We start from the raw sequence: 12,593 nt of genomic DNA on the forward strand, positions 1-12,593 counted from the left end.
GAGCTACCACCCATCCTCAACCTTCCTCAAAATATTTAGGGAGTAGAAAAAACCCCTTGCTCCCCATCTGCAAGAAACCATTTAGAGCTGTTTAGAGATGAGGTAACAGTTGAGAGCTTGCTGCTGCATATTTTCATTTTCCCCACAAATTCTAATAGAACTGCTCAGGTGGGCACAGTTCACCCCTCTGTTCAGACCTGAAGGGATGGAGAGCAGGTAAAGGGATTTCAGGCAGCCCCTGTGGCCTCTGCAGCAGAGTACCCACAGTTTTTGGATTGCAGGAACAGGGGTGAGGCTGCACAAGGATCAGGACTTGGAGAGTGAGTGTGGTAGGTTTTTGTCCTTTCTAAAAATCCCATTCCATGTCTGCCAGAGCTCCAGGAGCATTTGGGCAGTGCTCCAGGGATGCATAGGGTGGGATTGTTGGGGAGTCTTTGCAGGGCTGGGTGTTAGACTGGATGATCCTTGTGGGTCCTTCCAGCTGAGGAAATTCCCTGGCTTTATGATTCTACCCTGATGAGACTTAAACAATCACACAAATCCTCGGTGAAAACGTCCCTGTGAGTTGTGTGTCTGTGCACAACCCCTGGGAGCTCCTTTACCCTCAGCAGAGCTGTGATTGGTGGCTCAGCATCTCCTCTGCCCCACTTGGCAGGCTCCTGGTGCTCTCCTTGCTTTCCTTTTGGAAACCCTTCCTCACGTTTCCAAGTGAAATCTCTCCTAAGGAAACAATTGAGAATCGAGGCTGCGGTGCCAGAAATCACAGAGTCCTTGGAGCTGCTGCACAGGCAGGAATGAGTGTCCTGCCTCCAGCCCTGCTGCTCGGGCATCACCTCCTGGAGGGGACCCAAAGCCTCCTCACACCAGGCCAGAGGCAGAGAGCGAGGCCAGGACAGTGTCACATTCACATTCTCTGAAAAATCCCTGCACCCAGGATCTTTCTCCTGGGAAGCTGAGAAGCCTCAGAGAAAAAGGGAAACAATTCTTATCTCATGTGTTTCCCCTGTGTTGTGCTCATGTGGAATGTGTTTGGAGATTGTTTACCCACAGCTGATTGTTTCATTGCATTCTGCTGTGAGTTGTTTTGGCTCTTTGGCCAATCAGTGCCAAGCTGTGTCAGGACTCTGAAGAGAGTCACGAGTTTTCATTATTATCTTTTTAGCATTCAGTAAGTATCCTTTCTGTATTCTATAGTATAGTATTCTTTAATATAATATAGTATTATAAAGTAATAAATTAGCCTTCTGAGAACATGGAGTCAGATTCCTCATTCCTCCCTGCCATGAGGATCCCTGCAAATACATCAGGGCTGTTCCAACCATCAGCAGGGTCAGAGCAGGGCTGAGAGGAGCTGGCAGAGCAGGGATCCAGCACAGCAGCTCCACAAGCTCATCAGCCCGAGAGAAGGAAGCCAGCAGGAAACACAGGGGAAAGGCCAACAAATACAACTGTGCTGACTGGGAGGAAACTGCTTGGAAAGGAGAAATGCAGGGCTGGAGAAACGTGCCCAGTGGCCTCCATGACCCCAGAGCTGCAGGAAGCACAGCCTGGCCAAGCCCTCTGTCCCTGGAGAGCCCAACCAGGGCTCCTCTGGAGCTCAGGGCTGGCTGGGAGCAGCTCCTGCCCTGCCCGGGGCTCTCCCCCTGCAGGAGCTGGGGGTTGGCAGTGCCCAGCACCCCGAGATCCCACACTGCTGGTGGATCAACACAGCCTGGGTGACAGCTGTGGGACAGGAAAAGGACAAACCCCAGGATAACAGCACATCCCTGAGCTCTGCTGCTCCCCAGGCCAGAGCAGCCTGCCCTGGGGTAGTGCTTGGTTCCATTCCTGCTCCGAACAGGGGGTGCTGGAACCCAGAGCTGGCATCCCAGTGGGGGCACAACGTCTGGGGGCTGCTGGTGATACTTCACAGGGACCAGGCTGCAAAAGCTGACCTGGAAAACACAGACAGGGAGCAGCTCTGGGACGTGCAAGACCCAAAGGGAGGAAGGGAAGAGAAAGAGACGAGAATTTCACTTGGAATCATCATCTAATACCAGGTCAATATTTGTGGACCTAACAAGCGTTTGCTTTTAAACACCCTTCACTCCATCAGGCAGGAGAGAAACAGGACCCAGAGTGGGTGGAACTGGGAACGGGACCAAGCTGGAGCAGGCACAAGGCACAGCTTTATATGGAGAGAGGAACTTCATGACTTTAGCTAAAACAATTATGGACCTGGAATTATGGAAAACCACTTTGATTTAAGCTCAGACATTGCCCAGGGAGCAGGAAGGACCTCGGGGCAGAAGTTCAGAAATGATGCTTAGATCTTCATCATGACCTCCCCATGGAGGAGGAGAGCACACCCAGGGCACTACCTGCAGGTCCTGGGGACACAAATGTGCAGGTGTTTTCTTTTTCCAGCCCTGCTGGGACTCTGGATCCCCAGGACAGTTCATGTCACTTCCCTGAGACACACTGAGCCACTGAGATTTGGGAACCACTTTGGCTGTGTGAGAGAGGGAGGGAGGCAGCGTCAGCAGAGCCTGCAGAGCCCCAGCTCCCTGTCCAGGCTCCTCTGCCCCTTCTCTGAGCTGGCAGCTTCAGAAGCTCATGCCCAGCACCCCTGGAAGCATTTCCCTGAGTGTGGGGACAGCCCAGTCCCATTTCCCAGCACAGCAGCCAGGTCCCAGTTAACGACAGGCTCGTGTTGGGGTGGTGGCTCCCAGCCCTGCTGCTCTCCTTGCCCCAGGAACTCGTGTTTGTCTCTTCTGATGCCAAGACTCTCCAGCCCATGGGCTGCTCTCAGCCCTCTCAGTGCTGACCCATCAATGAGGGAGCTCTGAGGCAGGAAGAGATTAATTCATGACCCTTCCCCAGCCCAGCTGCTGCTGGCAGAGCTGGGACAGGGGCAGGTCCCAGGGGAGGGCACAGCTGGCCAAGGTTTGGCACCGCGAGGAGTGTGGGGGCTTGGGCAAAGCCTCTGTGTGTCCTGCTTGTGAAAAGGTGCAGGGATTTCCTGGATTTCAGCCTGGGTGGGGGAGCCAAACCTGGAGGCCTTGGATCCAAATTTCTTCTGCCAGATCTTGTGGAGAGCCTCCACATTTCCCAAAGCACTGTCCATGAACAAGGAGCTCCACGGCCCCTCGGGTTCTTCCTCCTCCTCTGCAAGGCATGGAACAGAAATCACTTTGTTTTCTTGCCACATTTAAGCCTCGTTCCCCCTTAGCTTCCTGCTTGTTCAGACTGTTCCCTCTTTATCTCCCCAGACAATCTCCATTGCCTTTGTTTGGCTTCCAGAAAATCCCTGCTCTAACCAGGCAGGAGGAAAAGCAAATTCAGCGGCTTCCTCTCACAAAGGAGGAGTTTGGAGGAGGCAAAGCCCAGGGCAAGGCAGCTCTGGGGTGTTTTGTTCACACCAGCAGCCACAGGAGAGGCAAGTGCTCAAACCCACCTGTGCTGCATCCAGAATGTTCTGTGGGGTGGGAGGGGGGAATCACTCCCAGGAGAGGCTGCCTTGGCCATGGGCAGAAGCAATGGAAGCTTGTGGGGTTTTTTCCAAGAATAATTTCCTTGTTGGTTCTTCTGAGTGGCTCTGAGCAACCCCCAAAGACACTCACAGGTGATCCCCGGAGTTCCCACCCTCACCAGCCCCCTCAGGGTGGAAATCCAGGAGAGCCTGGGATCCCTCCTGACTGCTGGCACCTCCTTTATTGCGGTGGTTGATTCCCAGAGCTGTGTGGGCATTTCACCCCGGAGCCAGGAGAGCTCTCCCAGACTGTGCCTGGGCATGGCTGGGGTAGCCCAGAGCAGGTGCCACCCCCAGAGCTGTCCCCTGGCTCACCTGGGCTGAGCACAGGTACCTGTGTGGGTGCACAACCTCTGTGAGCTGGTGCTGACACCTCCCAGGGACCTGTCTGCAAAAGCTGATCTGGGAAACACAGACAGAGAGCAGCTCTGGGGTGTCTGAGAGGGAAGGAAAGGAAATGGGAAAAGGAAAAGAAAAGGAAAAGGAAAATCCTTCCCTGTTGCTGCAGGGTCTCACTGTCCATGTTTGTCCCTCACCTTCATCTCGTTTTTCCTTGCCCCTGACTCCCAGTGTTCTCCTCTTGCCCACCCTGTCCATGGACAGCCCACCCTTTAACCCATCTGGTGCCCCACCAGTCCTTCATGCCCTCATCCATGGAAAGGGCCGGGTCAGTGGTGGGGAGAGATCTCCAGGGTCAGGAAGAGCAGCAGGCAGGATCTCCAGGGCTGGAGGAGCAGCAGGCAGGATCTCCAGGACAGGGAAAGCAGCAGGCAGGATCTCCAGGGCTGGAAGAGCAGCAGGCAGGATCTCCAGGGCTGGAGGAGCAGCAGGCAGGATCTCCAGGGCTGGAGGAGCAGCAGGCAGGATCTCCAGGGTTGGAAGAGCAGCAGGCAGGATCTCCAGGGTTATGAAGAGCAGCAGGCAGGATCTCCAGGGTTGGAAGAGCAGCAGGCAGGATCTCCAGGGTTATGAAGAGCAGCAGGCAGGATCTCCAGGGTTATGAAGAGCAGCAGGCAGGATCTCCAGGGTTATGAAGAGCAGCAGGCAGGATCTCCAGGGCTGGAAGAGCAGCAGGCAGGATCTCCAGGACAGGGAAAGCAGCAGGCAGGATCTCCAGGGCTGGAAGAGCAGCAGGCAGGATCTCCAGGGCTGGAGGAGCAGCAGGCAGGATCTCCAGGGTTGGAAGAGCAGCAGGCAGGATCTCCAGGGCTGGAGGAGCAGCAGGCAGGATCTCCAGGGTTGGAAGAGCAGCAGGCAGGATCTCCAGGGTTGGAAGAGCAGCAGGCAGGATCTCCAGGGCTGGAAGAGCAGCAGGCAGGATCTCCAGGGTTATGAAGAGCAGCAGGCAGGATCTCCAGGGCTGGAAGAGCAGCAGGCAGGATCTCCAGGGTTATGAAGAGCAGCAGGCAGGATCTCCAGGGCTGGAAGAGCAGCAGGCAGGATCTCCAGGGTTATGAAGAGCAGCAGGCAGGATCTCCAGGGCTGGAAGAGCAGCAGGCAGGATCTCCAGGGTTATGAAGAGCAGCAGGCAGGATCTCCAGGGTTGGAAGAGCAGCAGGCAGGATCTCCAGGGTTATGAAGAGCAGCAGGCAGGATCTCCAGGGTTGGAAGAGCAGCAGGCAGGATCTCCAGGGCTGGAAGAGCAGCAGGCAGGATCTCCAGGGTTATCTCCTGGAGGGCTGGCAGGAGCTTGGTGGGCAGGGAGAGGCGCGGGGGTGTTGTGATATTGTAATTATTTTTCTGGTTTCCTCCTAATTACCACCACGTGCCCAGTGCTTTTGTGAGAGATTCATTAACTCTGTGCTTTAATCCAAATAAACCATCACCTCCTTCTGCCCCTCCCTGGACCCTGACACCTTTTTATCCTTGAAAACTCCTCAGGCAGGAGCAGCACAAGCCCCTCAGCTCTGGGGGGAGGCTGCCCTGGCTGTGGCTCCCCTCTTAGCCCAAAGGAAGGAAATAATGATGGAATTTACCAGAGACAAATGTGCTGAGGGATGTGAAGGGAGACACTTTGTAATATGGAAGCAAAACAGGGCAAAATTACCATCTTAATTGTATTAATGTTGCCAATTATAGGCAGAGCCCATGTCGCTCAGCAGGAGCGTTCTGGGAGAGAAGGAAAGACAAATTATCTGCAAACTCCTTATTTTGTCTTTGTGAATTACCACCCCAAGGTACGTAATTGAATCTCCAGTCCTGATCAGTGAACATTGTTCAGGGAGTGAATTAAGGGAAGGCCCTAAAGGCCTGCTCTGTTTTGTCCCAATTAACACAACCACCAGATTTCTTTTTTTTTTTCTTTTTTTTTTCTTTTTTTTAAACTACTACATAGTGAAGAGTTAAGCTGGAGTAGAGAACCTGGGTTTAAATAATTAAATTTCTGCCTGGATAAATAAATTTAATAATTTAATTTCTGTGTTGGGTGTGTGGATGTCACTGTGCAGGCAGTGCCACCCCTCTGAGCACCACCAAAATGGGACAGAGCAGCTGAGAGCCCTGTTGGAGTGTGGAAGCCCCTGGTGTCCCCCATGGTGAGGTCCTGCTGTGTCCCCATGCAGAGGGGAGGTGACAGGGACAAAGCCTCATCCCTGGGATAGGATGGGACACCCCACACCTGGGTGCTGCTGTCCCCAAAATCACCTGGAGAGTGGAAGAGCTGCCCTTGGCCAAGCTCTGTGGAGTTGGGTGCTGCTGGTATGGAGAGTTTTGTGCAATAGAAACACAGAGGGGACAGAGCTGTGCCACCCTCTGAGCCCGTGTCAGGGACAGACACCAGCCCTGAGCGTGGGGATGTGCCCTGTCCACTTCTGGCTTTCCCTACATGTGAGAAATGTGGGCAGTGCTTAGTTCAGAGTGACCAATTTAGAGAAAATTCCCAAAAGGACAGGGCAGCTTGAGCAGTCCTTTTGATTTTACTGCATAAATTTCTGTGTTCCAGGAATATTTTCAAGACTTTGAGTCTGTCTGTTCTCTAATTTAATAAAGAAAGGAAGCAGTCACAGGTGAGTTTTCCTGCATGCTGCTGGATTGCACTTTCAGCCTCTGGAATGCTTTAAGTTTATTGAGGTTTTTAAATGCAATGTTTCAAGTGGAAGAGAGGAAATTTGGGTTATGAGTAGGGGAGAAATCCTTCCCTGGCAGGGTGGGGAGGGGCTGGGCTGGAATTGCCAGAGCAGCTGTGGCTGCCCCTGGATCCCTGGCAGTGCCCAAGGCCAGGCTGGACACTGGGGCTGGGAGCACCTGGGACACTGGGAGGTGTCCCTGCCATGGCAGGGTGGCATGGGATGAGCTTTGAGGTCCTTTCCAACGCAAACCATTCCATTCTATGCCAAATCCCAGCCATGTAATTTATGGTTAGCCCAGTCTTGTGTTGCTTTAAAAATTACAGTGTTAGAAGTTGAAAAAAAAAAATAAAATCCCATATATAATAGGTTACACAGAGGCTGATCCCCTGTGTTTTACTTTGAAAAGATGAGCTGGCTCTGCCCCTGTTCCACACTCCTGGACTGTGAGCAGCAGGGATCTGGGATTACAAGGAACTGACTGTTCTGGCTGGGGCTGGGTTTTGTTCTGGGGATTTCCTCCTTTCCCCCACAGCGTCTCGAGCCTGTCTAGGGAAGGGCTGCACGCCTGCCAGGGCTGTGGTCAGGAGAGAGCCTGGTTTGGCTGGGGAAAAGGCTGTTCCTCTGGAGAGAGCTCTCCCAGAGCATTCCCACCCTCCCTCTGTGTCCTGGTGTGCCTTGTGCACTGTTGGTGTCACTTGCAGGAGCAGGGATCATCCAGGAATGCAGGACCCAGCACGTCCTGGCCTGGCCAGATCCTGAAGGTTCATTTACAACAATTCCAGCAAAGTGCTCAGCATTTCCCGTGCAATGCCAAGGGAGAGGTGACCTGCAGGAGAGCCCTAGATGGGATTCCTGCAGAGCAGGGGATGATCCTCTGGAGCTGGGCTCCATCAGGCCGGCCACAGGCACATCTGGGAGCCCTGCTGAGGGTGTGCAAACAGGCACCAGGGGCAGTCCAAATAAACCCCGTGGAATTCTTTCCATTGTGTCCCACTGAATGCAGAAGCTTGGATGATGAAGCCACGAATTCCAGAGCTGGGGCACCTGGAACGGCGCCTACGGGGAAGGGGAAAAAATATTGTAAAACATAATGATCAAACAGTGGGGGAGAGTGAGGACCGTGAAAACATCAAAAGTCATGGCAATTGTTTTGGATGAGAATGTTTTTAAGAGTCCCTGTTTGTGTTGGACAGGAGAGTTGGCTTTGAACAATGGGTGAACTTTGCAAGGCAGGCAAAATCCACTCTCCTCACCAAGAGGAGCTGCTTTTCTTGTAAAAAATATATACAGATATTTATAAAAATGGGGGGAAATGGGAAAACAAGTGTCTTACAATTTTGCTGTCTTCCCCTGGTGTTTCTCTGCCACTGTTGGGGACAGGGCTGGTGAGATTTGCCCTTTGTTGGTTGTGTGGATGAATTCCCTGGGCTCGTGACTCCCCAGGTTCAGGCACAGCACACACATGGCACCAGGGCCCAGACCCTGCTCCCTGTGCCACTTGGGTAACCCATCCACTGATCCCACACTCCTTCTGGGTTTCTGCTAATTTTGGATATTATGAAGACACCCAGGACACTTCAGATTTGCATTTGTGTCTTGCCAAAACATTGCCATGCAGAGATTTGGCCTCATGGCTGAGGGAAGGGGACACTGCAGCCAAAACAGGCTGGAGAGGCACCACTGCCCCAAGGAAATGCTGCTGAATGCTGCTGCTCTTGAAGCATCTCCAGGGATCTGATGAAAGCATCTCCAGGGATCTGATGAAAGCATCTCCAGTTCTCACTTTTGCTGATGTGGGCTGGGGAATGCTCTCAAAACAGTCTGCATTCCACCCCCCTGCAAGGATTTGGGGTGCAGCCAGGTCTGTGTGGGCTGGGGAGCCCTGGGGTCTGTCCTGGGTGCCTGTCCTGATGTGACAGCAGAGAGGAGATGTTCTCTTCTCCCCTTCCACGTTCACTCACAGGATGAGCTGTGCCTGCTCTCGAGTTCAGCCTGGATGGTCAGAGTGCCCCCTCTGCCATGGAATCAGGGATGGTTTGTGTTGGAACCTCAAAGCTCCGCCCCATGTCATGGCTAGGAACACCTCCCAGTAGCCCAGCTTGCCCAGGGCCAAGCCAAGCAGCCAGTCTTTGATGACAGCAGTGGCCAGGCCAGGTTCTGAGGACCTGGGACAGTGGTCTCAGCAGCAAAACCTCTGCCTGGGGCTGGAGGGTGAGCAAAGACCTCAGAGCAAGAGAGAGCAGGCTGGTGATGTCACCAAAGGGCCAGGCTGGCCAGGCAGGAGGTTTCTGCAGACAGGGATGGTTCTGGGAATGCAGAGCTGCCCCTGGTGCACTCAGCTGAGCTGCTCCACCCCAAGCACACAGCAGGGCCCCATGGCATCTTCTGCTGTTCCCTGTGGAAGAGACAACCTGGAGATGCTCTACAGGCTGGAAATATTCTCCATTCTCTGGTAACTGTGGGATGTTTATGGTGGCAACCAGCAAAGGATGCAATCTCCAGAACAGCCCAGGCAGAATTTTGTGCTTTTTTTGTGCAGATATCACAGAAAAGCAGCATCACCCTGGGCTGCAGCCCCTGAACTGACTCCTTCATGGAAAAAAGCCTCACCTTCATCCCTGCAAGGACCTGCTGGCCTCCCACCAATGCTGGGGCAGCCTGGTGGCCCTGCAGGACAAGGACTGGTCAAGAGGACTTTCCCCCACGGCCCCTGGACAATGGTGAGCTGTTCCTGGAGTGCCCCATACATTCCAGGATGCATTGGCCTCACAAGTTAAATATTTAGTCTTTCCTGAACCCAAATACTTCCCCAGCTCCTGGTTTTGTTGTTTTCCCCCACTGGGCTTTGTTTCTCTGGACTGGAGCGGAGGGGTTTGGAGATAGGGACTCTATTCTTGGCAGAAAGGGGAGGATTATGAACATTCCTTATCTCGGGAGTGGATTTTATTGTGTGCCACTGCTCAGGGTAACCTTAAAATAAAAGCCCTGCTCTGCCAGTCTGGGCAGTGTTTTGGCTGCCAGCCACCTGCACAGGGCTGGGAGCAGAGACACAAGCCCGGGGTTACTGGGGCCACTTCCCCTCCTCCCCCAAACCTCTGCCATGCACTCTCAAAGGGACTCACAAAGGATCCAGCGCATCCCTGGTGGGATTTGGAGCTTGGTCTCCAGCAAACGTGGGGTTAAAGCCCTTTTGGCTGCTCCTCTAGCTGCAGGGAAAGGGGTAAAAATTGAGGGGTTTCAGAGGGAAAAGCAGTTTGCATTCCATGCAGAGAGTGTTCCCTAATCCCCATGTTCCCAGAGTGTTTCCCAATCCCTCTGTTCCCAGTGTTTCCTAATCACTGTGTTCCCAAAGCCCCCAATCCCTGTGTTCCCAAAATTCTCAATCTCTGTGTACTCAGAGTGTTCCCCAATCCCTCTGTTCCTAGAGTGTTCCCAGTCCCTGTGTTCCCAGAGTGTTCCCTAATCCCTGTGTTTCCAGATTTTCCAATCCCTGTGTTCCCAGAGTTCCCAGAGTGTTTGCTAATTGCTGTGTTCCCAGTCCCTGTGTTCTCAGAGTTCCCTTATCCCTGAGTTCCCAATCCCTGTGTTCCCAAAGTTCCCTTATCCCTGAGTTCCCAGAGTGTTCCCAATCCCTGTGTTCCCAGAGTGTTCCCAAAAGAACCTATCAGGATGATTTTGCAGCACATCTCACTGCAGAAGTTATGGTCTAGGAGTTGAAGCGTTTGAGATTTTCACAGATTTCAGCTGGCTGGTCTGTGCACACAGGGATTTTCCCTCTGAGCAGAGCAATAGGGCCGCCCATCCTTCCCTCGATCACCACGAATTCAGAGCTATAAAACAACCAGTGAGCAGAGAATTTGCACTCCAGGTACAAAGCACCCAAGGCAGGGAGGGAAAGGAGCAGCCTGTGTGCTCTGAGAGGGGCTGAGAGAGCGAGGAGTGTTTTGTACCAGCCTGAAAGCTCCTTTAGCCTGACCCAGCCTCTGGAGAGGAAGCAGAAGGCTTCAAATAAATAAATCCCAGATATAATAGGTTACACAGAGGTTGGTTCCCTGTGTTTTACTTTGAAAAGATGAGCTGGTTCTGCCCCTGTTCCACACTCTTGGACTGTGAGGAGCAGGGATTTGGGATTACAAGGAACTGACTGTTCTGACTGGGGCTGGGTTTTGTCCTGGGCATTTCCTCCTTTCCCCCACACTCTCAGGAGCCTCTGTGATGGGCAGGTGACCCCCAAGAGCCTGTGCAAGCCCCATGGCAGCCCAGCTCCTGATGGACCATCCCAGTGTGGCCATGAGAGCCCAAAACCACCTCCACATGCCAGCACAGAGCAGGTCCAGCCTGAACTCCAGGTAGACAACGACACCTGAAGGCAGCAGGCTTGGAGCTGGCAGTGCTCCCCTGAGCCACCCCGGCTGTTTACACGGCTCTGCCTCTCCTCTCCTCCTGCCAGCAGCCCACAGGCACGTCTGGTTAACCTTCACAGGAGCGTGTTAATAATTAGCAGAGCTCAGGAAAAGCTTGCTCGCAGCTCTGGTGCGTGAGGAGGTGTTAACAGGAGCACACGAGCAATGAGAAATGCCTGGCGCCCGCAGCAGCTGCAGGATGCTCCAGCAGCACCTCAGGGCTCCAGGCTGATGGCACCAGAGCCTCCTCTTGCTCTCTGCTTTGCCACCTGCCTTCTGTTCTGGCCCTGGGGACAGCAGAACAGGATCCAGTGTGGAGGGGACAGTCCCCTCAGGCAGGGAGCTGCTGGCTCAGCCTCCCCTGCTCGTGCAGGCAGCCCCCAGCCCAGCCTGGTGTGAGAAATGATCCTCACTTTCAAAAATTGAAAAGGTTTATTAAAACCTCATAAAAAAAAAAATACAAAAGCAGACTGAATAGAGAAAATATTACAGCACGAGGAGCAGAGGATTTCCCCACCATGTGCTCACCCACACCATGGGGGTTTCCCCTTTTAACCCTTTGGCCCTCCCAAAGTTCTGTCCATCGACTCCTCCTTCCCTGCCCAGTGCTGAGATCACTGCCTGACACCTTGACTGGGGCTCAGCTGTTGCCATGGTAACGAGTGACCCTCCCAAATGTCCCAAACCCAGGGCACCCCTGGTAACAACACAAGGGGGTAAAACACAACTATAAATCTATAAAACTTCTCCTGACATAGATACAGGATATTTGTGATATATATACACATGATATTTGCCTTTTAATTGTGAGAGTCACCCATGGCACTGCTCATCTGTCATCCTGGTGTGCATTTCCCACTGTCCTGCTCTGGTGGGAGCTTCCCCAGCAGAGACATCTCCTCTGTGTGTGACATTGCCCAGAGCTCTCTGAGCCTGTCCTGCCCACCTTGGCCTTGCCCCCAACCTGTTGGATTAAGCTTTTCTTTGACTTAGAGATGACGTAATTGAGAGGTGTTTTCTTCCATTTTTAAAACCTTTTATTCTATTTTATTAATTCTATTTTTATTCTATTTTCAGTCTTATGAGAAGGGTAAGACAATACAGATATTATAATTTACATTATTACAATCAGAAGCTACTCAATTTTTAATTGCAATACATTATAAGTGTTTCTTGGTTTATCAGTTTTAGCTACACTATGCTGTAAATGCTTGAAAGCTAATTATTTAAAATTAATTTTTGTGGGTTTTACTACAATTTTATAGTTTTATATAGTTTTTTATAGTTTTATTTCTCTAAAGTATTTCATTTTATTTGTAAGGCTACTTTTTGCACCTTGTTCCTAGTTCTATTTTTCTCTTAACAATGTTTGTCTTATTTTATGGCATTTTTAAGTCAGCATTTCTTACCTTAAGGTTTGTGTACAGATGTATCCTACATTAGTTTTCTGTTCTGAAATCATCAGCTCTTCATTCCACCCATCCTGGCACTGGGGAGCATTCCCACCTGTCCAGAGGAGCTCTGGCCTTCCCCTGTCCCTCTCCCACCCTCCTGGCAGTGTCCCCCAGTGACCAGGGTGTCCCCAGGAGCTCTGTGGCCCTGGGCTGCAGC

At 52.4% G+C, this 12,593-nt stretch overlaps 1 long non-coding RNA gene across 1 annotated transcript; it reads left to right on the forward strand.

The window, feature by feature from the left end:
• Nucleotides 1–5,651: 5,651 nt before the first annotated feature.
• On the forward strand, nucleotides 5,652–9,235 carry LOC135285897 (uncharacterized). The gene is made up of 3 exons (XR_010350527.1): nucleotides 5,652–5,688; nucleotides 6,453–6,516; nucleotides 9,119–9,235. It is a non-coding gene; the product is annotated as an uncharacterized LOC135285897 (long non-coding RNA).
• The last annotated feature ends 3,358 nt before the right edge of the window (nucleotides 9,236–12,593 follow it).

The sequence above is a fragment of the Passer domesticus genome, chromosome 24 (genome assembly GCF_036417665.1).
Source record: "Passer domesticus isolate bPasDom1 chromosome 24, bPasDom1.hap1, whole genome shotgun sequence".
NCBI classification, from domain to species: Eukaryota; Metazoa; Chordata; class Aves; order Passeriformes; family Passeridae; genus Passer; species Passer domesticus.